The sequence below is a fragment of the Desmodus rotundus genome, chromosome 3 (assembly GCF_022682495.2).
Source record: "Desmodus rotundus isolate HL8 chromosome 3, HLdesRot8A.1, whole genome shotgun sequence".
Taxonomy (NCBI): Eukaryota; Metazoa; Chordata; class Mammalia; order Chiroptera; family Phyllostomidae; genus Desmodus; species Desmodus rotundus.
The window spans coordinates 69,958,073-69,982,434 of NC_071389.1; the positions used below are offsets into that span (position 1 = coordinate 69,958,073).

Genomic DNA, 24,362 nt, shown 5'->3' on the forward strand with positions numbered 1-24,362 from the left:
AGCCTTTGAGTACATTCATTATAAATTACCTTTTAGTCACAGATCACTTTCCAAAAAAATGTTTTACTAGTTTGCTGATACCCAGGAGAATACTACACACACACAAAACTTCACCAGTAAACAGTATGTACCAAAATTAGTTATATATCTTGCATTACCAGGTGAAAGCTGGTCTAAAATAGTTTTTAAAAAATTGCACTAGTGGAATTCGGGGGGAACATGTGATGAGCTGAGGACATATGCCATCAGGGTTGTGAATTTTCCCGTCAGTTTTTTGTGAAGACAGGCTCTTTTGGGTTTCATTCCTAGTGGGCTCTCAGGGAGGCGAGCGCATGGCAGAGGAGTGATGCTCCAGGCACGGAGGACTGGCTGGGGCAGCCCAGTGCAGTGACCGCTCCTCCTTCCTCCTGGGATCGCTCACACACCATGCAGAAGGACATCCTAGGAAGAGAGTGGATGGCATAAGGTTTCAGATTGATGGCCAGCGCTCCGTTTTCTTGCCTGGGAGCTCCAGCTCATTTCAGAGTCTATATGAAGATTCACATTAGAATTACAGCTAAGTGTGGGCTTCACAACTGAAGAGACAGCATGAATTCATGTGCGGGTTTAGAGGATGCTGCACAGATGAGTGAAGAGATGGAAGAAAAATGTGTTGAGACTGAGTTAAAAGAACAGGCTAAATGAATGAGCTATTTACACAGAGAACAAAAGAATGGAGGGAGTTTTAAATCTTCAAAGACTGAAGCGGTGGAGATTAGCTGGAAGTGGAGAGTTCTAGGTTCTTGCCCTAGTTCTGCTATTGACCCTGCACAAGTCACTTACCATTTTTGGGCCCCATAAGCCATCTGCAAAATGTGGGTTCACATTAAGATTTATTTGAAAAGTTTTTCTTATCTTTAAGTGAAATCCTTTTCAGTGACCATGAAACAGGGAGGCCAGGGTGAAATCCAGTGAACAAATGTTTATTGAAGGCTTGCTGTACGGCAGACACTGGACGCAAAAAGCTAGCCTGTGAGAACACGCCACACCTTGAGCATTAAAGTGTTTAGTTTAATCAATACATAGTAGATTGTGAAGCTCCCAAGGCCATGGGCTTTGTCTTATTAGTTTTTTTTTTTTAAATCCCCAACCCAACAACTTGCACACATCTGACAGATATGACACTTCATAAATGTTGAGGGATGAGTAAGGTTACAAAGTAGAGAAGTCTCTGTAATACTTTAAAACTCACTAAGAAACAGGACCCATTTTAAACTTTTCATGAATTTTTTTATTAAAGCCATTTTTAAAGTACAAATTACTTCATTATCTTCTGTTAGGCTCATATTAGTTTATGAAAATCCTAACTTCTACTTCCCATATATTTTTAAAAGTCTTTAGATTTAGTGGTTGTCTCTTAGAAGAAAGAAAAGCATCATCTTGCCAGATGTAGAAACTTGGGAACACAAGAGGCTATATCAATATTTCCCTCTTTCACAAGAAAGTAACCTTTATTCAAAAGTTGAAATATCAGTATTTTTGCTTTTGTGGAAATTCAGTTTTCAACAAAAATTGTATTTTTGGGGATGAAGATAACAAAAATATGTTGAACATTGAAGCAAGTCATATTTTAAAAGTGCTAAGAAAGGCTAGAAGCCCTCAGCTATTTTTTTCCTGTTGTTAGAGAATTCTGAAGTTGTTTTAGGTAACTGACCATTTTAAATGTATATTTTCCAGTGTAGTTTTATAAAGTGCAAATGATGGGTTTTTAAGTGCTGTATCTCATGGTTACATAGGACAACTGCTGATGTCTTTCAAATGAAGGTTTGGGGGACTGAATATTTTATTAAATTTATTGGGGTGACATGGGTTAATAGGATTACATAGGTTTCAAGTGTAGATTTCTATGATACGTGATCTGTGTATTGCACTGTGTGCCCACCACCCAAAGTCAGATCATATTCCATCACCATAAATTTGGCCCCCTTTACCCTTTAGTAACCCTTTATTCCCATTCCCTCTGGGGACAACCATACTGTTGTCTCTGTCTATGAGTTTCGGTTTTATATCCCACATATGAGTGAAATCTTATGGTTCTTAAGCTTTTTCTGACTGACTTATTTCACTCAGCATAATGTTCTCAAGGTCTATCTTTGTTGTCGCAAATGGCAGTGTTTCATCCTTTCTCATGGCTGAGTAATATTCCATAGTATCTGTGCACCACATTTTCTCTATCCATCATCAATCAAAGGGCACTTTAGTTGTTTCCATGTCTTGGCAACTGTGAATAATCCTGCAGTGACCATAGGGGTGCTTGTATCTTTGCAAATAAGTGTTCAAGTGTTCAAGTTCAAGTGGTAGTTACCCAGAAGGGGGATTGCTGGGCAATATGGTAATTCTATTCTTAATTTTTTGAGGAACGTCCATACTGTTTTCCATAGTGGTTGTACCAGCTTACATCCAACCAGCAGTGAACAAGGGTTCCTTTTTCTCCACAACACTTGTTATTATTTGTCTTGTTGATAATAGCCATTCTATCAGGTGTGAAGTGGTTTTGCGTTGTAGTTTTGGTTTTTATTTTCCTAATAAGTAGTGAAGTTGAGCATATTTTTATATATCTGTTAGCCATTTGTGTGTCTTCTTTGGAGAAGTGTCTGTTTAGGTCCTCTGCTCATATTTTAACTGGACTGTTTGTTTATTTGGTGTTGAGTTGTATGAGTTCTTTACATATTTTGGATATTAACCCCTAGTCAGAGCTATTGTTTGCAAATATCTCTCATTCAGTTGGCTGTCTTTTTGTTTTGTTGGCTGTTACTTTTGCTGTGTAGAAGCTTTTTGAGTTTGATATTGTCTCATTCATTTATTTTTGCATTTTACTTCCTGTTCCTTTGGGGTAAAATTAATAAAATCTTAGTACGTGTGTCCTCTTCTATGTATTGGGTTGGCCAAAAAGTCTGTGTGGTTTTTTCCCCATAAAATAAAAGACATATTTTTGATTTTCACCCATAACTTTATTGATTTGGATATTTTGAGTATGTCGGCTCTTGCTATTGGCTTCTAGTGGGTAGAAGCCAGAGATGCTGATAAACATCTTCCAATGTATAAGACAGCCCCACAGCAAAGAATTATTTGGCCAAATTGTCAATAATACCAAGATACTTCACAAATCACTTTTGACACATTTGATCAGTCACAGCACCTTCTCCATACACTGTGCAAATCTTTTATTGCGTTTCAGTTGTGTTTTCACCTTTCTGGAAATAATAAAGCATAATACACCAAAAACGTTCCAAATCTTCTTCCATTTCAATATTAAAATGGCTGCACAAAAATTCACCAATTTTGAAAAGCTTTTTAAAATATATGTGATATAACAGTTGTCACAATATAATGTAATAAAATTGTTTCAAATGAAGTTGAAGGCAGCTAAGCACCACTAGAGCCATCACACAGAAAAAATGTAACAGACTTTTTGGCCAACCCAATAATTTATTGTTTCAGATCTTATGTTTAGATCTTTTTTCCATTTTGAATTAATTTTTGTACATGGGGACTAAATGTAATCTAGTTTCATCCTTTTGCATGTGGCTTTCAATTTTCCCAGCATCATTTATTGAAAAAACTTTCTTTTCTCCATTGTGTGTTTTGGCTCCTCAAAAATTATTTACCCATATACATGTGGTTTTATTTCTGGGCTCTCAATTCTGTTCCGTTGGTCTGTGTATCTCTTTTTCTGCCAATACCATGCTGTTTTCATTGATCTGTAGTATAATTTGAAGTCAGGTAGTGTGATACCTCTGGCTTTGTTCTTTTTTTTCTTAGGATTGCTTTGGCCATTTGAGGTCTTTTGTGGTTCCATAAAAATCTCATAACTTTTTGCCTCGATTTACTTAAAAAATGACATTGGGGTCTTGATGGGGATTGCATTAAATCTGTATGTGGCTTAGGGTAATATGGCCATTTTAACTGTGTTGATTCTTCTAATGCACGAACACAGAATATCTTCCCATTTCATTGTGTCTTTTAATAATGCTTTGTAGTTTTCAGTATATAGATTATTCACATCCTTTGTTAAGTTTATTCCTTGCTAGTTTATTATTTTGGTTGCAAAAAATTGTTTGTTTTTAATTTCCTTTGCTGACTGAGCTAGCTGGGATGCCCTTAATTTCCTTTTCTGAAGTTTCATTGTTACTGTGTAGGAATGCAGTGGATTTTTGCACATTGATTTTTTTCCTGAAACTTTATTGTATTAGTTTATTGTTTCTAATAGATTTTGGTGGCATCTTTAAGGTTTTCTGTATATAGAATCATGTCATCTGCAAAAAGTGACACTTTTACTTCTTCATTCCCAATTTGGATTCCTTTTATTTCTTTCTCTTGCCCAATTGCTCCAACTAGGACTTCCAGAACTATGTTGAGGGAGTGATGAGAGTGGATATTCTTGTTTTGTTCCTGAGTTTTGGAGGATAAGCTTTCAGTTTTTCACCACTGAGGATGATATTAGCTGAGGGTTTGTCATATGCAGCCTTTATTATGTTAAGGTACTTTCTTTCTATACCCATTTTATTGTGTTTTTAAATTATAAGTGGGTGTTGTATCTTAATCAAATGCTTTTTCTGCATCTATTGGTAAGATGATATGCATTTTATCCTTGGTTCTGTGTTACATTGATTGACTTGCTTATGTTGAACCACCCGTGTGCCCCCAGAATGAACCTCACTTGATCGTGATGTATTATTGCTTCAGTGTGTTACTGTAGGTGATTTGCTGGTATTTTGTTTAGGATTTTTGCATCTGTATTCATCAAAGATAGTGGTCTGTAGCTTTCTTTTTGTGTGTTTGCCTCGCCAGATTTTGGTATCAGGGTTATGTTGGCCTCATAAAATGTATTAGGAGGTATTACCTCTTCAATTTTTTTGAAGAGTTTGAGAAGGATAGGTATCAAATCTTCTTTGAATGTTTGGTAGAATTCACTAGTGAAGCCATCTGGTCCTGGACTTTTATTTTTGGGGTAGGTTTTTGATAATTGTTTCAATTTCCTCATGGTCGATCAGTCTATTTAGATTTCCTAATTCTTCATGATTCAGTCTAGGAAGGTTGTATATTTCTAGGAACTTACACATTTCTTCCAGGTTATTGAATTTGTCTTTCATATTGTCTTTCATAATATTCTATGCTTTTTTGTATACCTGTGATGTCTGTGGTAACTTCTCTTTCATTTCTGGTTTTGTTTATATGAGTATTTTCTCTTTTTTCCCTTAGCGAGTATAGTCAGGGGTTTGTCAATTTTACTAATCTCTTCAAAGAATCAACTCTTTGTTATATTAATTTTTATATCATCTTTTTGTCCTCCATTTCCTTCAGTTTTGCTGTAATTTTTATTATTTTCTTTCTTCTACTAATTTCGGGCTGCTGTTGTTCTTCTTTTTCTAGTTCTTTAAGATGTGATGGTAGGGTGTTTACCTGAGATTTCTCTTGTTTCTTGAGGTAGGCCTGTATTGGTACAAACTTTACTCCTACTCCTGCTTTCGCTGCATCCCAGAAGTTTGGATATGTCATATTGTCATTCTCATTAATCTATACTTGCAGATGTCTTTTGACTTCACCCTTTATTTCTTCTTTGATCCAGTCATTTTTAGTGGTATGTGATTTATGCTCTACGTTTGTGTGGGTTTCCTTACTTCCTTTTTGCAGTTGATATCTAATTTCAAAGCATTGTGCTCAGAGAATATGCTTGGTGTGATTTCAACCATATTAAATTTCTTGAGGCTAGTTTTGTGACCCAACATATGGTCTGTCCTTGGAAATGTTCCATGTTCACTGGAGAAGAAGGTATACTCTGATGTTATGGAATAAAATGCTCTGTAAATGTCAATTATGTCCATTTGGTCTACTATGTCATTTAAGGCCAATATTTCTTTATTGATTTTCTGTTTGGATGATCCATCTAAAACTGTCAATGGAGTGTTTAGGTCCCCTACTATGATTGTGATTTTGTCAGTTTCTCCCTTTAGTTCTGTGAGTAGTTGCTTTATATCTTTTGGTACTTCCTGATTGGGTGCATATATATTGAGAAGTGTTATGTCTTTTTTTATATATTTTATTGATTATGTTATTACAGTTGTCCCAATTTTTCATGTCTTTACCATTATAAAATTTTTGTCTTTGTTTCTTGTTATCTTTGTTATCTTGAGGTCTATTTTGCCATATATTAGCATGGCTACACCTGCTCCTCTGTGGATGCTGTTTGCTTGGAGAATCATTTTCCACCCTTTCACTCAGAGTTTGTCTTTGCAGCTTAGATGTGTCTCCTGAAGGCCACATGTTGTTAGATTTTGGGTTTTTTTTTTATCCAGTCTGCTACTCTGTGCCTTTTTATTGGTGAATTCAGTCTATTTACATTTAGGGTGATTATTGATGTATGAAGATTTTCTATAGCCATTTTATCTTTTGTTTTCTGGTAGCTCTGTGCCTCCATTGGTTCTTTTCCTTTGTGTTTCTGTCTGTTGTTTTTGTTTGGTGGCATTCCATACTCTTTTCCTCTTTTTTTAAATTATGTGTCTCAGTTTTGGGTTTTTTGTATGTGCTTACCATTAGGTTGATGAAAAAGAAAGTTTCAAGCATACTGTAGTCCTTTTTATTTTGAATGAATTTGATGTCTGTCCTCTGCAAATTCAGACCTTTACTCCCTCCGCTTTTATGTTTATATTGTCAAAATTATCCCTGTTTATGCTATAAGTTTGTTGGTGATCTTACTCATAGTTTTGTGACATTTGTTCTTTGTTTCAGATAGAATAACCCCCTTGAGTATATTTCCTGCAAGGGAGGTCTTCTGGTGATAAATTCCCTCAGCTCTGTATAGCTGGAAGAGTTTTATTTCTCCTTTATACCTAAAGGATAATTTTTCCTGATATATTATTCTTGGCTGATAATTTTTCTCTTTTAGTGGTTTGAATATTTGGTTCTATTCTCTTCTAGCTTGTAGAGTTTCTGCTGAGAAGTTTGATGATAACCTAATGGGCTTTGCCTTATGGGTTACTTCTTTTTCCTGGCAGCCTTGAGAATTCTTGTTTGTCATTAATTTTTGACAGTTTTAATACAATGTGCCTTGGAGAAGGCCTTTTTAGATTGAGATAATTAGGTATTCTGTTTGCTTCTTGGATTTGAAGATCTAGCTCTTTCCATAGGATTTGAAAGGTCTCACCAACTATTTGTTTGACTAGGCTATCCGTTCCTTTTGCCCTCTCTTCTTCTTCTGGCATGCCTATTATTCTCATATTGCTGTTTCTAATGGAAGCAGATAGTTCTTGTAGAGTTCTTTCATTTTGTTTATACCGTAGTCTCTCTCTTCTCCCCTCTGCATCATTTCTAGATTTCTACCTTAGATATCACTAATTCTTCACTCCATCTGGTCAGCTCTCTTTTCTGTGCTTGCTAGTTCATTCTTGATATCTTTTACTGAGTTATTCAGCTCCAGAATTTCTGTTTGGTTGTTTTTCAAAGTTTCAATCTCTTTAGTAATGTACTTGTTTTGTTCATTGATTTGTTCTCTGAGCTCATTAAATTTCCTGCCTGTGTTTTTTTTGGCATCTCGTTGAGTTTTTTCAGAATTGCAATCTTGAATTCTCTATCATTTAAGTCACATTTTTCCATGTCTTTAAGTTTATTTTCTGGAGATTTTAAAATTTTCTTTCTGAGCTGCCTCATTACTTTGGTTATTCATGTTATTTGATGGATTCCTTCTCTGTCTAGGCATCTATATATTAATATAAGTAGCATTTACTTAATAGATTGGTAAGAAGTCATCTTTTTGTTTTTTTCCAGTAGGTGGCACTTAATCACAAGTGTTTTTGTTGTTGTTGTTTAGATCTCTTGCACTTTTCTGGCTTTTCAGATCTCTGTAGGGTGGTGGAAGATGGCCTGTGCTCCCTGGAAAGGTGGTTGCCTCCCCTGTGATTGGTCATCCTGGTCTCAGGGGATCGACCCTGTAGGGAAATGTGGTAGATGATGTGGCTCCAAATCCATGAAATCCTAGTACCGTTGCCCACAGACACCACAAGCAGTGTAGCTGTGATGTGTGAGGTAGGGTGAGCTGTGGGTACCCGGCTACCTCTTCTGTCACTTTGCCTTCCCAGCAGTGGCAACCAGTGGACCTCTGTGGTATCCCCCCTACACCTCCACTTGAGCCTGGGATTAGTCACAGAGTGATTCTGTAGTACCAGTTCTTGGGTTTGAAGATAATATGGTCTGCAACCTGACACCAAAGGTGAAGAGAGGTAAGCTCTGGGAGTTTAAGGGCAGCCAGGCTTAATGGCTCTGCTTCTCTGCCTGGAATGCTGACCACCAGACAACCACAGCCATATGTCTCTGCTTTGCCCCTGCCCAGGTCAGAGGGCTCAGCCACAGCTCACACTGCCCACTCCTGCAGGAATGCTCACTAAATCTCTTTACTCCTCCTGGCTGCAGGGAGTGCCAGCCACAACCTGATTCCTCCCTTCTCCAGTCTGTGCCCTGCCATGAGCTCCCAGCTACGGGGCTGCATCCATGGGTGGCTCGTTTCACCTTTTCTCCCTGCTCGCCTCCCTGGTTTGTTCCCACTTGCCCGCCTCTAGATGTTTCAATGCATGGATCCCTCAGGCGTGTTTTGTGTGTTGAGCAGGGAATCATTGGTTGAATTATAGCCGTTCAAATTGTTGAGCTTCAGAGACCAAGCGAATCTCTCACACTGCCATTCTTTTCTGATTTTTTTTTTCCAGTAAGAAGCTTATACTACTGATCCAGAAGCACATGTAACAGTTTAGATGAAGCATTTGGTATTTTTTATCTTGATAAAGAGAATATGTGACCTAGGAAACTAATCTTGGCTTCCAAAAATTTTTTTCCAGGGAACATGAAAAAAAAATTTTGTGCAGTTCACTAGATTAAAACCTTATTTCATGAGTTAAGGATATTAGCTGAAATCCATACTTTTGAAAACTGAGCTATTCCTCCTTATCAGATCTCCCTCCAGGGAGTCTTTGGCTGTAGAAATTTTCTAAGTTATAATATCAAAGGTATATCTCTCTCCCTTTTTTAAATTCCCAATTCAACCTTCATATTCATTTGTTATTGAAGTTTATTTTTGCTTTAATGTCAATTATTTTAGTAAAAGGTGAAAGATTTATGCGATCTGAAGAGAAACCAGAGTATATTTTAGCAATTACAATCAAGTGTATGCTTTTGGATATTCATGTTTCAAAAGTCTCTTCTTTGGAAAGGTAAAAGCAGTAATAACTGGAAGCAAAGTGAAAAGGAAGGGATGTGGTGAATCAAGAGAATAAGAAAAAACACAGGAATTTAATACTGCATTGCATATTTGAAATTTGCTGAGAGACTAGGTCTTAAAAGTTCTTATCACAAGGAAAAATTTTTGTAATTATGTGTGGGGACAAATTTTAACTAGGTTTATTGTGGTAATCATTTCACAGTGTATGCAAATATTGAATTAAAATGCAAGAATTTGATTTTAGAGATGATCTGCTTAAAATATTTTGAATGTGGAATTAAGTAGCCTATTCAGTTTTATTTCAATATGTTAAATTTTAGACTTACAATGAATACGATTATTTCATAGCATATGTTAAAGTGGGCAAATTTTTGACCCAGTATTCTTTACCTATATATTGTTCTCAAGTTAATTAGAAAAAAAGAGGCTTTCATAATTTTTCATAGGCTCCCTTAGTTGTTTTATAATTCAGCTGGTAGTTGTGCATTTTGCCCGTACACAATGCTGCGTGAGTGAGCAGTGCTGGTGTTAGTCTGTAGATGGCAACCTGGCTCTAATTTTATTTCTTTTGCCTTTTTTTTTTTCTTTTCTCCCCCTGACTGTTTCTCTCTGTAATAGTAAAGCTTAATAATTCAAGCAAAGCAGTGACATATTTCTTCAGGGAGACAAATCCCATTTTCTTTTGGTAGCCAAGATGCAAAGTAAGATTGGTTGGTGATTGATGAAGTTGGGTGTGAAATGCATTTTTAGCACTGCATTTAAATACCAGCTTAACTGGCCAGCCTATGTTTTTGTCATACTTTCCACTTGAGTGAGGTGCCTTGGGGTATGTTTTAGAGGCTGTTAACTAGCTACCCGCTCCACTATAAGCAAAGTAGTGATGGCATTGTTTTGAAATAGTATTTTGGAATTGACTATATTCATTGATATTTTAAATATTTTCTTTGTGAAAAAATTTAGTGTTTTGTAGTATCCTTAAAACACAGGAAGTATAGTGAATTTAGTGGTTCTTAGAAATATTGTAAGGACTGCATAGAAAATAGCCTGGTCTGTGCTGTTATGGCTTATGCGATATTGATCATTATAAATACTGTGTAAAACCAGAGTATTAACATGTAAGCAAAACCAAGACTTGCTTTCTTTTGAAGGGTGTGAGTCTCTGCACGTGTAGTGCACACACACTAGTGTTCTTCTTCACGTGGTTCCTGGCTTATTCCCAGCATCAGTCTGTGATGGTTCCCAAGGAGGTTGTGCTGTTTAGACTCCCGATGAATGATAGGGAGCAGGTGCCATGCCTGGAAAGGATGTTGGAATATTATGACCTTGCTGGGTGGCTGCCCTTGATCAGTCATGCTCTGAGTTTTCTAATAGCTACAGCCTGCACATGGCTGGCTGCATCACACCAAGCATGAAGTATGACTGCAATCCATCCTCAGAGTCAGATCACGGGGCACTGAAACTTGAGCTTCTTTGGTTCAACTGATGAACCAGCTCAGGCACTTGCATGGTTCCCAGTCATGAGAAATTCGGAGGATAAAACAGGCAGCACATTGCCAAATGTGCTCTCCCAGGTCTCAGTCTCTAAGGAGGATCATGGACTGGAAGAACGTATATGAGAAGGCACTAAGGTGACTTCAGGAGGCGGGGCCCTGGTTTTGTTTAACAAGCTAAGGTAAGATTTATGATTCTTTGGTGTCTGTTGCCACCACACTCACCCTAGGACCGAGAAATCCGGGTCTTCTACTCCTCTGTTGATCCTAACTTCTCATCACAAGGGCAGTGTTTATATGGGTCAATTTAGTACTAGCGTGTTAAAAATTTGTAAAATAAGCATTTTGCCATGCCTCAGTGACCCTTGTTGGAATCACATATTGTACAACTAAATTCTAGTACAGCAAGGAGTTATAGTCATTTCTTGAAGTTTTATTATGGTATTCTAACTCTATTGATAAAAATTAGTTTAGTAATATATACTTTGCTGTTCATGTTAGTACTGAGAGACTGAAGAATTGGAGGCTGTCTGAATACCACTAAGGTGTTTATCTCAGTTTGAGAGGAGTATGATACTAGCCTTTTATAGAAAAGACTTTTTTTCACATTCTGCTCTTACACACTTTGTACACTGGACAGAGAAGTACTGTGAAAGAAGCATTTTTTTTTAAACCACTGATAGAGGTTTGAGGCCACTGCAGCAAACTTCTTTGGGGGGCTATTTTTTATGTAGCCTAGTGGTGGGGTATGAAGATACTTTCTGTTTTTAAAAGAAGTTTGTGAGCTGTTAAATTACATAGATATTTCCAAATTTTGGGAAAATTTTATTCCAGAAATTTATTTTAAGTACGTATTTTGGTACTCAGATGACATTTTCCATACAAGTAGCCCACAACACTCTATATAACCCATAATGCATCTTAATTCTTGCACTGTACTCGTGATGCCATGTACGGTTCCTGCCCTGTGCAACGTTGCTTCTAGTAGGAAAGTTAACTAGATGTTCCATTGGAGAGTGCCAGGAGCTCACGTTAACCTTGCTGCCGAAGGGTGCAGGACTGCCTCAGGTCAAATCCCTGGTGTGGATCTGGCTGCGAGGTGAGGGGTCCAGCTGGGTTTGGTCTGAGGAGGAATGTGAAGGTTGAGGGGCTAGACCTGCATGCAGGGGTGGGGACACCGAGGTCGGGGCCCAGGTTCTTTTATTAGTTGATCCTCTGCAAAAGGATAATGTTGGGAATGTTTCATCTTTATTTCCCCCCCTAGCTTCAGGCTTTGGCTTGCCAGCCACCCTTTTCATAGATGTAACCCATTACTTCAAGGCCAGGGCTCTTTCCTTCTTGGACCATCAAGGACCCAGACAAATTTCCCAGCGTTTCCTTGGTTCTACCTCCAAAGTTATCTCTGAAGTTGTCTAAAGCTTAATGTAGAGAAAACATGTGTCCATAACAACACTGAGTTCCCGACACAGCAAAGCGTGAGGTGCAATTCATCTACTTTTCAGGATTACTTTGATAATTTAAGTTGGATTACTTTGGATGGGTATTTCAAAGTGGAATCTGAGGTCGGGCCCAAACTAAGCCATGGTCAGGGAGGGGTCTGAAGTCAGGAATGTCTCTGACATGCTGATCATGGGGGTCACAGGGTGGAGGGAGGAGGAAGAAATAGCCATGGAATTTATTACTCTTCCTATTTCTTCGGCCAGCCCTGTGGCGAAGTAAAACCGGTATGGGAGCCTGGTCCACTAGAGTGTCAGAGGCTCCTCAGCTGTCATTCACAAGGGAGACGCAGAGAAGCATCCAGCAGAGCATCCTGGTCTGAGTGGCGCTCAGCCTTTGGGGTGTGTGTGTGTGTGTGTGTGTGTGTTTGCAGGTCCCTTATGCCTACATTTGTGCTGACAATTGAGATGAAGGGCTACAAATTTCAAACACTGAGCAATGGTGCAGTTCTGATACCTGTGCTTTAGAATATCTCAACTGTGGATTTTAAACTGATATTTTATAAGCTTTATCTACAAAGCCTCAGAATTAGATAAAGAATATTTTCCTAGTATTACAAATGGAGGGAAAAGAGACACCAGTTTTCTCAGAGTCAAAGAATGACTAGTGAATTCTGGAAATTGCCACTCGGACTGAAGGCGGGCTGGGAGGTGGACCTCCCGTGTGATTACTTGTAAGGCACTGGTGTCTGAGAGCCCAGGGCGGAGTGAGGGAGAGCTTTATGTCTACGTGCTCTGACCTGCCTTCCTGTAGTGCTAAGTGTTAATGTGTCACAGTAGACCCTGAAACTTATCTGAGATATTGTTAGGAGTTTCTGTTTTTCTCCTTTTCCATTTTTCAGTGTTTCATATTCCCTTTGTAAATGGGGGTGACTGGTTGGAGCTCCTTCTGTTTTGTAAGGTGGTCGGAGTGAGTTATTCAAGGAGATTTCCTCTTCAGCAATGTGGTATTAACAGAGGGTCCTCTCTGCCCTCACACAGACCAGCCCAGGGCCGAGGCTGTCTTCAGCATTTAGACCCACTTTTTCAGTGTCGGGGAACCTTGAAGAAGGTGGATATTTTTTGAGGCTAAGCTCTAGTTTATTTATCAAATGACCAATCATATATATATTTACTTACTTGAATTTCCTAGGATCAACTCTTATAACCCAAGCCTTTTTTTCTCTGCATCTGAATTTCCTTCCTGTGTCTCATTATTCTTCAGACTTATGAACCCCACTCCCTTTCCTAGAATACCACTTTTATTTCTTCCATAAGCCTTTACTGAGTGCTTACCATGGATTATACACCTTACTAACCACCAGGGTAACTCCGTTTTCTCTGTTTTGTACTAACTGCTCAGCACTTACATATTTTCTTCCAGTAGTCAGAATTTTATCTTTATCAAGAAAGTTTCCTTGTCCTGCCTGGCTTGGCTCAGTTGGTTGAGCATCATCCCACAAAGTGAAAGGTCTCCAGTTCGATTCCCAGTCAGGGCATGTGCCTGGGTTGTGGGTCTGGTCCCTGGTTGGGGCACAAGTGAGAGGCAACTGATCGATGTTTCTCCCACACGTCAGTGTTTCTCTCCCTCTCTTCCTCTTTCCCTTCTCCACTGTCTCTAAAAAATTAATAAATAAAATATTTTTTAAAAGAAATTTTCCTCTTAAAGGTGACATCATATGGTATTTGTCCCTCACCGCCTGGATTATTTCACTTAGCATAATGCTCTCCAGTTCCATCCATGCCATTGCAAAGGGTATAAGCTTCTTCTTTCTCTCTGCTGCATAGAATTCCATTGTGTAAATGTACCATAATTTTTTGATCCACTCATTTTTAACTGGAACATAATCAACAAAAGAAAAAAGCAAACAAAATATAACCAGAGACATTGAAATTAAGAACATTGTAACAATAGCCACAGGGGAGTGGGGAGAGAATAGTGGGGAGAGGGGTCTATAGGAGCTACTATGAAGGACACAAAGACAAAATCAGGGGGGAGGGTTGAGGTAGGGGAGGGAGGTGGGACTGGCTGGGGTGGGGTGGAGGGAAGGGGAGAAAATGCAGACAATTGTAACTGAATAAAAATAAATAAAAAAAAGAAAAAAGAAAAAGGAAAAAAAGAGAAATTTTCCTCAATGAAGAAGAAGCAATTTCTTTTTCCATTTCAGTGACCAAGCTCAACTCACTACTCATAAATGCCAAAATATGTTTATGTCATAAGTATTGCATGTTTTTCTTTCTCGGTAAGTTATCTCTGAGGCCTCTGTATCAGTTTTGTTCATGTAGGAAGTACCAGCTTAGAACCAGAGAACAAGGTCATTTGTGCTTAACTGTGTTTCGCACGGTGTCTGGAACAATTACTAAATACTACCTGATGCTTAACACAGGGGAAGGAAATTTCCCCACCCATGTGACAGGCTGGGCCTCCCTTGTAGACTGTGACCTATTTTATATATGAACTCTATTTTTATCCTCAGTTACCCTAGTGGTTTTTGAAATAAGATATAACATTTATTGCAAATCAGCATGCAGTGTTCTATCACAGTGGAGATAATGATCAAGAGAAAATATTTATAAAGTGCCTTTGAGCTCTGCAGGTTTAAATCTATCCATTTATTCTTATTTTATGCAATTGGATGATAATACCAAATTGTTTCTGTGAAATTGGTCAAAGTTTCATTCCTTATAAAATGCCAGAGTAAAAACCACTTTTCACTGGGAAGACAGGCCGTCAGCAAAGCTGCAGGCCCCTCCGCTGCTGCACAGCTGAGGAGTATGTGTCTCTCACCTTTGGACTGATTGTAGCTGTCTTTCTCCAGGCTTAGTTTTGCTTAATGGTAAGGGTGCCAACACCAAGTGGGAGTCATTTTTTTGGAAAGTGTTGTCGCATACAAAAAAAGGGGAGCCTCTACCCAAATCACTGAGGATGATTCCTAAAGCCTAGGCTGGCAGCCCAGTGCCCTGTACTGCTCCGTGACCCTGTGGGATTGCGTAGAGCTTCTGAGTAACCTAAAGAGGGAGGCTCTTCCCCAGAGAATGTACCATCATTTCCTAAAGTGGGTTCCATGGAGCAGTAGTTTTATGGGCTTCTAATAGATACTTCTTGTAATGAGTTCCATGCTCAAATACAAATTTGGGAAATGCTGGATTGCACACAACTGAGCCACTTTCTTTGCTGCAGGATTTCCCAGAGCCTTTCATATGGAAATATTTCGTGCTTTTTCTGACTCTGGATCCCTGTTGCTGAGGGGCATGGGGTGGGGTTATTGTTCTCTGGAGCACAATTTGAGAAGCACTAGGGTACTCAAAGAGGCAGTGTTCCCACACATTACTGCTTCCCTGAAGATTGTAGGGCACAGGGGAATTTCTGATGAAAATCAAATGAGACACCTTCTCGTGTGGGTCTGACCAGATCAGTAGCTGACAGAAACAGCTCACAGTTTCTGAGTGTTTACTGCGTGCTAGGGATTAGGCTGAGCACTTGAGGCATACAATCTCATTAATCTTCATGTCAGCCTTATGGTGTATGTGGGATTATTGTTATCACCATCCCCGTTTTACTGATGAGGGAATGAAAGCACGGAAGGGTTAAGAAGTTTGCATGTGAACAGACAGGCAGCCAATAGTGGTAGGTGAAACCTGAAGCCAAGGTGAGGGAGAAGATGCTGGAGGCAGTAGTTTCATAGCCTTAGAAGAGAAGGGCAAACCTGACTCAGGAGCCAGTGCAAGAAGAGGATGCGAAGATGTAGAAATTAAAACACTTGCATAGCACTATATTTCAAATCACCTCATTTGTTTTATGGAGCAAACACTGAGGGGTTGGTATTATTTATAAATGGAGATTGTGTTATTTGTAAATGGAAATCAAAATTTCTATTTCATATGTCTGAAGACTAGAGTACAGAAATGTTTAGTGTATTGCAGCTTGCCAAAGGCATTTAATAAATGGTAGCTCTTCGTTTTCAAGCTATCACAGCACCTAAACCCTCAAGTTTAGAGATTTTCCTATGATTATAGTGGCCGTAACTAGACTTTATAGTTGTTCATAGCCTCAATGCGTTGGAGAGACTTTGTGTATGTTTTATGTTAAGCTACAACCAAACGCAAGGCACTAAACCCTCAGTCATATACATGCAGGGATCTTCCACACAGTTTACCTAGTGCAGTGTTAAAACCTGTGTGCACAGCACCAGTAAATGTGGAAAAGCATTGAAGTCTCAGATTAAAAAGAGAGGCAGAGTCATTCTGTAGAGTAAGTGAACACTGAGAAATAATAGCAAGAAAATGGATTTAAACTGTACTTAATGAAGGATATGAAGAAAATGATAGTTCAGAATGCTAAAATTGTTTTTTGTATGAGGTGAAAATTTTGCCGTCTGAGAAATGAATGACTATTCCTTTGTAACTGTAAAGTCAGCAAAAAAGTCCAATTGAAAGAATAGTTTCCATCTCAGACCAGCACAAGAACATATTAGAAGCAAAGGGGAACAATGGCTGTTTTTCTTAATTAAATAGAAGAATACTATTATTTACCCCTCATTGGTACCAAAGTTCTCAATAATTTTTGCCTAATTTGGACTGAGTGCTGTGGGTTGTCATTGTTCTGGGAGTCAAAATGAGTAGCCAGCTGGGACAAAAACTTCAAAGCACCTGGTGGACTCCATGGTGGACAAACGTTTTCTCTGGTGCTGTCCATCCTTGCGGGTTTGAGATTTATTACACTTTCGGTTTGGTGAGGTTTGCTAACTAAAACAGAGTTCCAGATCTAATTAGTCCAGCACTCAATAATGTTTAGATGGATGAGTCCACCCTTTAGCAATTTTTATTTTCTGAGCAAGTCTCAGAAAAAGGGACAAAGGAATAAGAAGTGTCTTTAGCAGACAGATGGTTATAAGGCAGTTTTTCATTTGTGAGGCAAGTTTTCTGTTTAATTTTTAGAAATTAGTTGGGAGAATAATCAAATTCTCTTTAGACTTTATTCCCAGGTTCACCCCGAGGTTATAATTTTAGAAGCACGATTATTTAGCATTTTATAATAATGGAACATTAATGAAAATGAATGAGAAAACACTTTTATAAAGTAGAAAGTGCCTAAAGAGGTTATTGGTTAATATAACAGTGTCTGCGTATGGAAGTATAAGTTAGTTTGGACTGGTCTCCAAGCCAGAAATGAGGAACTTGAGGACCTGGAACTGGGGGGCCTGAAGATGGGAGGGAGAGTACCCGTTATTAATTCCTGGTTCCCTAGGTAGGTGGCTTCTTACTGCTTCCCCCCACTCTCCTTCCCAAGACTCAGTTGCCACTCTGTTCTGAAGGCCAGCGCTGAAAAAGTTTTTGAAGAACGATGAAAAAGTTAAAGGAGGTCAGTAGGGTTAGAAAGGAGTAGAAGGATATAGAGAAGAAAAAGGTCAGCTGGGCAAACAAAGTCATTCATTCTAACAAAATTTTTAAAAACTAAAAATAACCAAAAGCATTCATTCTGTTTCACTCTAGGTAGCTTCCAGGTTGCTCTCCTTACTCCACCTTGCTCCATAACATTTTATTGTTAGCACGGTGAGTGCTCTCCTTGGAGGACAGGCACACAAATGAGGAAAAACATGGTTTTCTTCTCATGGAGATTAACATTGAGTTGGAGACTCAAAAGTGCCTCTAGATTAAGGTAGGGGATGGCAAGTAGCAGAATAGAGAAATGTAAAGTTTTGGAGAGAGGGGAGAGAAGTTAAATCTGACTGTTGAGATTGTGAATGGATGTTTATTTGAGAGAGGAAGTTGTGGGTATAGACTTTGAAGGGGAAAAAAAGGAGAACCAGGACTATTTCAGAATTTAAATCTCTAGTGCATTTTTTTCAATTTTATTTATTTATTTTTAGAGAGAGGGGAAGGGAGGGAGAAAAAGAGGAGGAGAAACATCAGTGTGAGATAGAAACATCAATTGGCTGCCTCTTATATGTGCCCTGACTGGGAATTGAACCAGAGACCTTGAGCTTTGCAGGAAAACACCCAACCAACTGAGCCACACTGGTCAGGGCTAAGTCTCTAATGCACTTTAAACCCAGAGTACTTAAGTGTTAATTAATCCCCCAAATTAGAATAGTAACTTAATATGAGCAGGGGAGGAGAGGTATTGTTTAGAAATTTGTTTATTGGACAATGAAGAATTGCTGTAATTATTTATTTTTTGGTGGTGGTGGCTTTTTCTTGATAGTTTAATCTTATATTATTTTTATGCTCTTTCTCAGATTAGCTCAAAATATTCCATTATAGTCTTCTTAAAATCATAATAGTGACAGTGAATGCCACTGTTGACACCAAAGGCCATTTCCCACAAACACAACACGAAAGTGTAACTTTTCATTAAAGGGACTTACAGGCTTTCCATTTTTATTATTATGTAACCCTCACTAAAAGGCCCTTATTTTCTCAACAGCCTCCTTATAGGAGATTGGAATTTGTTTCCAGGTCCAACTGCTTTTCTTATATTAAGGCCCATATTTCTGACTACTTGAAATTTTATGTTGATTTCTCACAGGTACCCTAAATGCAGATGGTAAAATAATAATAATAATAATAAATTCTCCAAGCCCTGCGTTGCCTCTAAATATTCGCAGTTTTCCTTACATATTCCCTGTGTCAGGGCACCACCAAGCCAGACACCCAGCAGTGATCTGTGCAGGCTGATGGGGGTCGGAAGGAAGGTGATAGTTTCTATCAGTTTGCAGTGATAAATTGGGACATGAGTAGCCTGACCTCATTCCTTTCTAATCCCCTCCACTGTCACCCCCTCCATCCTATTTTTTTAAAATTTATTTTTCAATTACAGTTGCATTCAACATTATTTTGTATCAGTTTCAGGTGTACGGCATAGTGGTTAGACAATCACATGCTTTACAGAGTGGCCCCTCCGGACATTTCCAGTCCCCACCCGGCACCACACACAGTCATTACCATATGACCGACCAGATTCCCTGAGCCACGTTTACACCCCATGACTCTCCCGTGACCACCAACCTGTACTTCTTAATCCTGTCACCTTTTTCACCCAGCCGGCAACCGTCAGTCTATTTTCTGTATCTGTGAGTCTGCTTCTGTTTTGCTTGTTTTTGTGCTGTTTAGATTCCACATATAAGTGAAATCATATGGTATTTGTTTTTCTCTGTCTGACTTATTTATTTCACTTAGCATAATACCCTCTAGGTCCATCCATGTTGTTGCAAATGTTAAGATTTCACTCTTTTTTGGTGGCCGAATAATATTCCATTGCATATATGTAGCAAAACTTTTTTATCCACTTGTCTGTTGATGGGCAGTTGGGTTGCTTCTATCTCTTCCATCCTTTTAATTCAATTAAATTTGGAGACTACACTTTTCCTAGACTTTTCCTGTTCTTCATGCTTCACACAAATCAGAGCTAATTTGCATTGATTTTACCTTCTCAGAGTCTCTTGAATATGGCCCTCCCCACTTTCCTGATTTAAGCTCTGTAGTTCTCATACAGACTGCTGCAGCCTTCTGCATGGTCTCCTGAGTGTCTCCGAGTCTGTCCTTCACAGCGCCAGAATGGTGCCCTAAAAATGAGACACTCTTCCAATGAAATTCACTCAAGGACTTCCCACTCTCCTGGCCTTTCCATCCAGCCTCATCCTCCTACATGCACACTTGGCAATCAGAACTTCTTAGAGTTTCTTGATCGCATGGGCCTTTTCCATGTCCCTTTGCCTGTGCCTAGAATACCCTCTCAGTTCCCGTCAACTTTGTCCTCTTGAGACTCACACTGGCACCATCTGTTCTGTGAACTGTCCTGACACTCTAGGAGTAGAGCCTTTTATTCTTTTCTGTCTCCATAGCAGCCCCGGACTTGCCAGTAGTGTGTCCCGTTCTCATGCACTGCTCCATTGGTTCATGTACTGTTCGAGAGCTAGGGCTCCTCCTCATCATTACCTTACCTTACTTATCTTCATGGGCCCATCATCTGGCTCCATTTCTAACATGCTGTTAGTTCTCTGTAGCATAAAAGAATGTTTGATAAAAGAATGAATTTTTTCGAATATTTTATGATTTTTTTTGCTGTGCTTTTATTTGAATTTAATATCACAATTATTTATGATAGTTCTTAATCAATGTTATTTTGATTAAATCAGATTTGCTAATCAAACATTTCCTGGTGGCATAGAGATTAAGAGGGTCTCTGCCTGCCACAGCCTTGAAGCAAAGTAGATAAATACCTCCGTGAGCAGAGGCATTTTGTTCAAATTCAAGGAGAAGTAACAGGTCAGAGAAGAGACAGCTTACTTGACTTAAGGTATCAGTGTGAGAGATGAGGTGCAATATATGGCTCTATGTGGGGGAAACTGAAAAATTAATCTTGTAATTTCTTTTTTTTTTTTTTTTTCACTTGGGAACTAAACTTTATTTTTTATTTATTTTTTTTTTGAGATTTTTATTTTTTAATTTTTTTTTAAATATATTTATTGATTATGCTATTACAGTTGTCCCATTCCCCCCCCACTCCACTCCATCCTGCCCACCCCCCTCCCTCCCACATTCCCCCCCCATAGTTCATGTCCATGGGTCATACTTATAAGTTCTTTGGCTTCTACATTTCCTACACTATTTTTACCCTCCCCCTGTCTATTTTCCACCTATCATCTATGCTACTTATTCTCTGTACCTTTACCCCCCTCTCCCCCTCCCACTCCCTTATTGACAACCCTCATGTTCTAGTTGTTTGCCTAGTTTGCTCTCGTTTTTGTTTTATGTGTGGTCGTTAATAACTGTGAGTTTGCTGTCATATTTACTGTTCCTATTTTTGATCTTCTTTTTCTTAGGTAACTCCCTTTAACATTTCATATAATAAGGGCTTGGTGATGATGAGCCTCTTCAACTTGACCTTATCTGGAAAGCACTTTATCCTCCCTTCCATTCTAAATGATAGCTTTGCTGGATACAGTAATCTTGGATGTAGGTCCTTGCGTTTAATCTTGGGTAATGTAATTATGATGTGCCTTGGTGTGTTCCTCCTTGGGTCCAGCTTCTTTGGGATTCTCTGAGCTTCCTGGACTTCCTGGAAGTCTATTTCCTTTGCCAGATCGGGGAAGTTCTCCATTATTTGTTCAAATAAGTTTTCAATTTTTTGTTCTTCCTCTTCTCCTTCTGGCACCCCTATAATTTGGATGTTGGAACGTTTCAAGGTGTCCTGGAGGTTCCCAAGCCTCTCCTCATTTTTCCAAGTTCTTGTTTCTTCATTCTTTTCTGGTTGGATGTTTGTTTCTTCCTTCTGGTCCATACCATTGATTTGAGTCCCAGTTTCCTTCTCATCACTATTGGTTCCCTGTACATTTTCCTTTGTTTCTCTTAGCATAGGCTTCATTTTTTCATCTGTTTTTCGAATAGATTCAACCAAGTCTGTGAGCACATTTATAACCAGTGCTTTGAACTGTGCATCCGATAGGTTGGCTATCTCTTCATCACTTAGTTGTATTTTTTCTGGAGCTTTGAAGTGTTCTGTCATTTGGGCCATTTTTTTTTTTTTTGTCTTTGCACGTCTGTTACTTTAAGGGGCGGAGCCTTAGGTGTTCACGGGGCGGGGTAATGCTGGTCGCTGCGATGTGATGCTGTACGTGGGGGCGGGGCCGAGAGGGAGCAATGGCGCCCGCTTCACTCTCCTCCGGATTTCAGTCTTTCACTCCGCTACCCACAATCAAACTGGGCCCCTCTGGTGCTGGTTCCCGAGTAAGTGGGCCTGTGCACACTCTAGGCCCCTGTGGGTCTCTCCAACAACCTCTCCTGTGAGGCTGGGAGTCTCTCCTGCCACCCCAACTCCCAGGGGCGCTTTCAATCAGAGGTTTGAGGCTTTATTTCCCCGAGCTGGAGCCCTGGGTTGCGCAGCGGTCTGCTTCTCTGCCGGCCGTTCGTCCGGTTTATCTGTGGGCGAATGTGGTGCCGCAAGGTGCTACCCGCTGCTCTGCCTGCCCCGTTCTCCGCCACTCTGAGTCCGGCCCTCTGGGTTTATCTGTGCAAATGTGGGACCGCAGGGTCTGCTAGTGCTCGGACTGCCTGCGCCATTTGTCCCACACTCCGCCAGTCTCAGTCCCGCCACAGCCATGTGAGTCCTCTCCACCCCAGTGCCGTCTCCGCCCCTCCTACCAGTCTGGATGAATGATTATTTTCTGTTTCCTTGGTGTTGGTCCCCCTTGCTGTTCGATTCTCTGTCAGTTCTGGTTGTGCGAGGAGGCGCAGTGTGTCTACCTACGCCGCCATCTTGGTTCTCCACCTTAATCTTGTAATTTCAAAACAAAACAAAACAAAATCAAACGTGGTCGAATGGCCCCTGACTTGGTGCACTGTGCTGTCGAGATAACAGCCTTAAAAGACACCACTAAGAATTGGAGACTATTAAAACTAAACGGAGAGGATAAATTTTCCTCAGTTTATAATGTGAAATTATTCTTTGTGTAGAGCTATCTACATGATATTGGATTTTCCATTATTAAAGGATTTTAAAGCCACTTCGGACTAGAGATTATTTACATTTCTAATTTCTCACTTTAAGTGGTAGTATATAACTTTAAATTGCATCCCCCTTCCAAAACAAAATTTTATAAAGCCTGAATCCTCAGCATCCTGATGGATTTATCTTCCGTTCACACACAGACTCAGGCCACGCGTTTTCCTCTGTGTTTATGTGTTTGTTGTGCTCTATTCTCTTAGACTCTAACAGAAACATCCCAACTTTTGGAGAGTCTTCTCTTTACTTGAACATCCAACTGTTTGTTACAGGGTGAACGGCTGCACACACACACACACACACACACACACACACACACACTCCACCCCACCCAGGGCACATTTTTTTAAAATGAACTTTTTACTGGCATATGATATCCATGCAGAAGAGTGCCCAGGTCCCGAGCGCACATCTTGATGAATCTTCTCAAAGTGAGTAGAAGTATGTGATCAGCAGCCAGGAGAGGAATAGCACATTACCCGTGGGAGGGTTGTTCCCTTCCTGACACAAAGTGAGTGGAGTGGTTTCCACACCATTTTCCCGACTCTCCAGCACCACCTAGGGGGTTCTACGGTTCAATCCAATTCTGACACCAACTCTCCGGAAAGTTTCCCATTTTTGTTTGCAAAGATGTTTTAAAATTTCAGAGTTTTGAATCATACTAAGTGACATTTCTGTATCTGTTGAAATGATTTTATGATTTTTCTTTTTATTCTAATAATATGGTTAATTACATTTGAGTTTCAGGTATTGAACAAACTTTGTATTGCTGTAGGAAATCCAAACTGGCTGTGATGTTTTGTTCTTTAGATACCTCACTGCTGAAGTCACTCACACCTGGAGTTCTTTTCTCTTTTCTTTAGCTGAAGATTTTGACTTCAGGTTCAACTTCTTTTAAAAGTTTATTTCACTTGAATTTTAAAATTTATTGTTGCAAAGTTATGCCTAATATGCTCTTTAGAAACACCTATAGAATTTATACTATATACTGTTTTTCATTTCCCTGTATTGGTAAATCTCATTTTCTCTCTTTTTTCATAATCAGTCTTGCAAATGGTTCATCAATTTTATTAGTCTTTTAAAATAACTAAAATTGACTTTGTTGATTTTTCTCTATATTTCTCTCTACAGCTGTATCCAGCATGTTTTAATATGTCTTCTTTTCATTGTTTATATAAAATATTTAAACATTTTTATTGTCATATGTTGACCCAGGTTTATTTGAAATTATAATACTTATTTTAAAATAGTAATTTTTTGGATTTTCTGGTTTTCTAGTTACCTTTTTATGATTCCTGGCTTGATTCCAACATGGTCAAACAACGTACTTAAATATTTTCAGTCTTTAAGTTGTCGAGACTTGCTTTATGGCTCAGCCCAGGGCCACACGTGGTAGCTCGTCCCCTTGCTCTCTCATTTGCTTTTACCATGGCTTCCTCTTTTGGTCTCGCTGTACTGAATTTGTATACTCCTGTATTATCACGTGGTTCCATTTATCTCTGACCTGTACTCTTCTTAGAATTCTGATTTCAGTCATTGTCCTTCTCCCTTTGGGTGCGCGGCTTTGCCCCGCAGGCCAGCAGGACGTTCCTTCTTCCTTTCTTTTAGACTCTGCTTCTCAGAGGAGCGCATCAGGCAGCTCTGCCAGC

General features: G+C 39.3%; 1 protein-coding gene across 4 annotated transcripts in view; it reads left to right on the top strand.

Moving 5' to 3' along the window:
• The window catches only part of DCDC2 (doublecortin domain containing 2), a 165,218-nt gene that overhangs the window by 69,399 nt on the left and 71,457 nt on the right, over window positions 1-24,362 (top strand). The window lies entirely within an intron of this gene.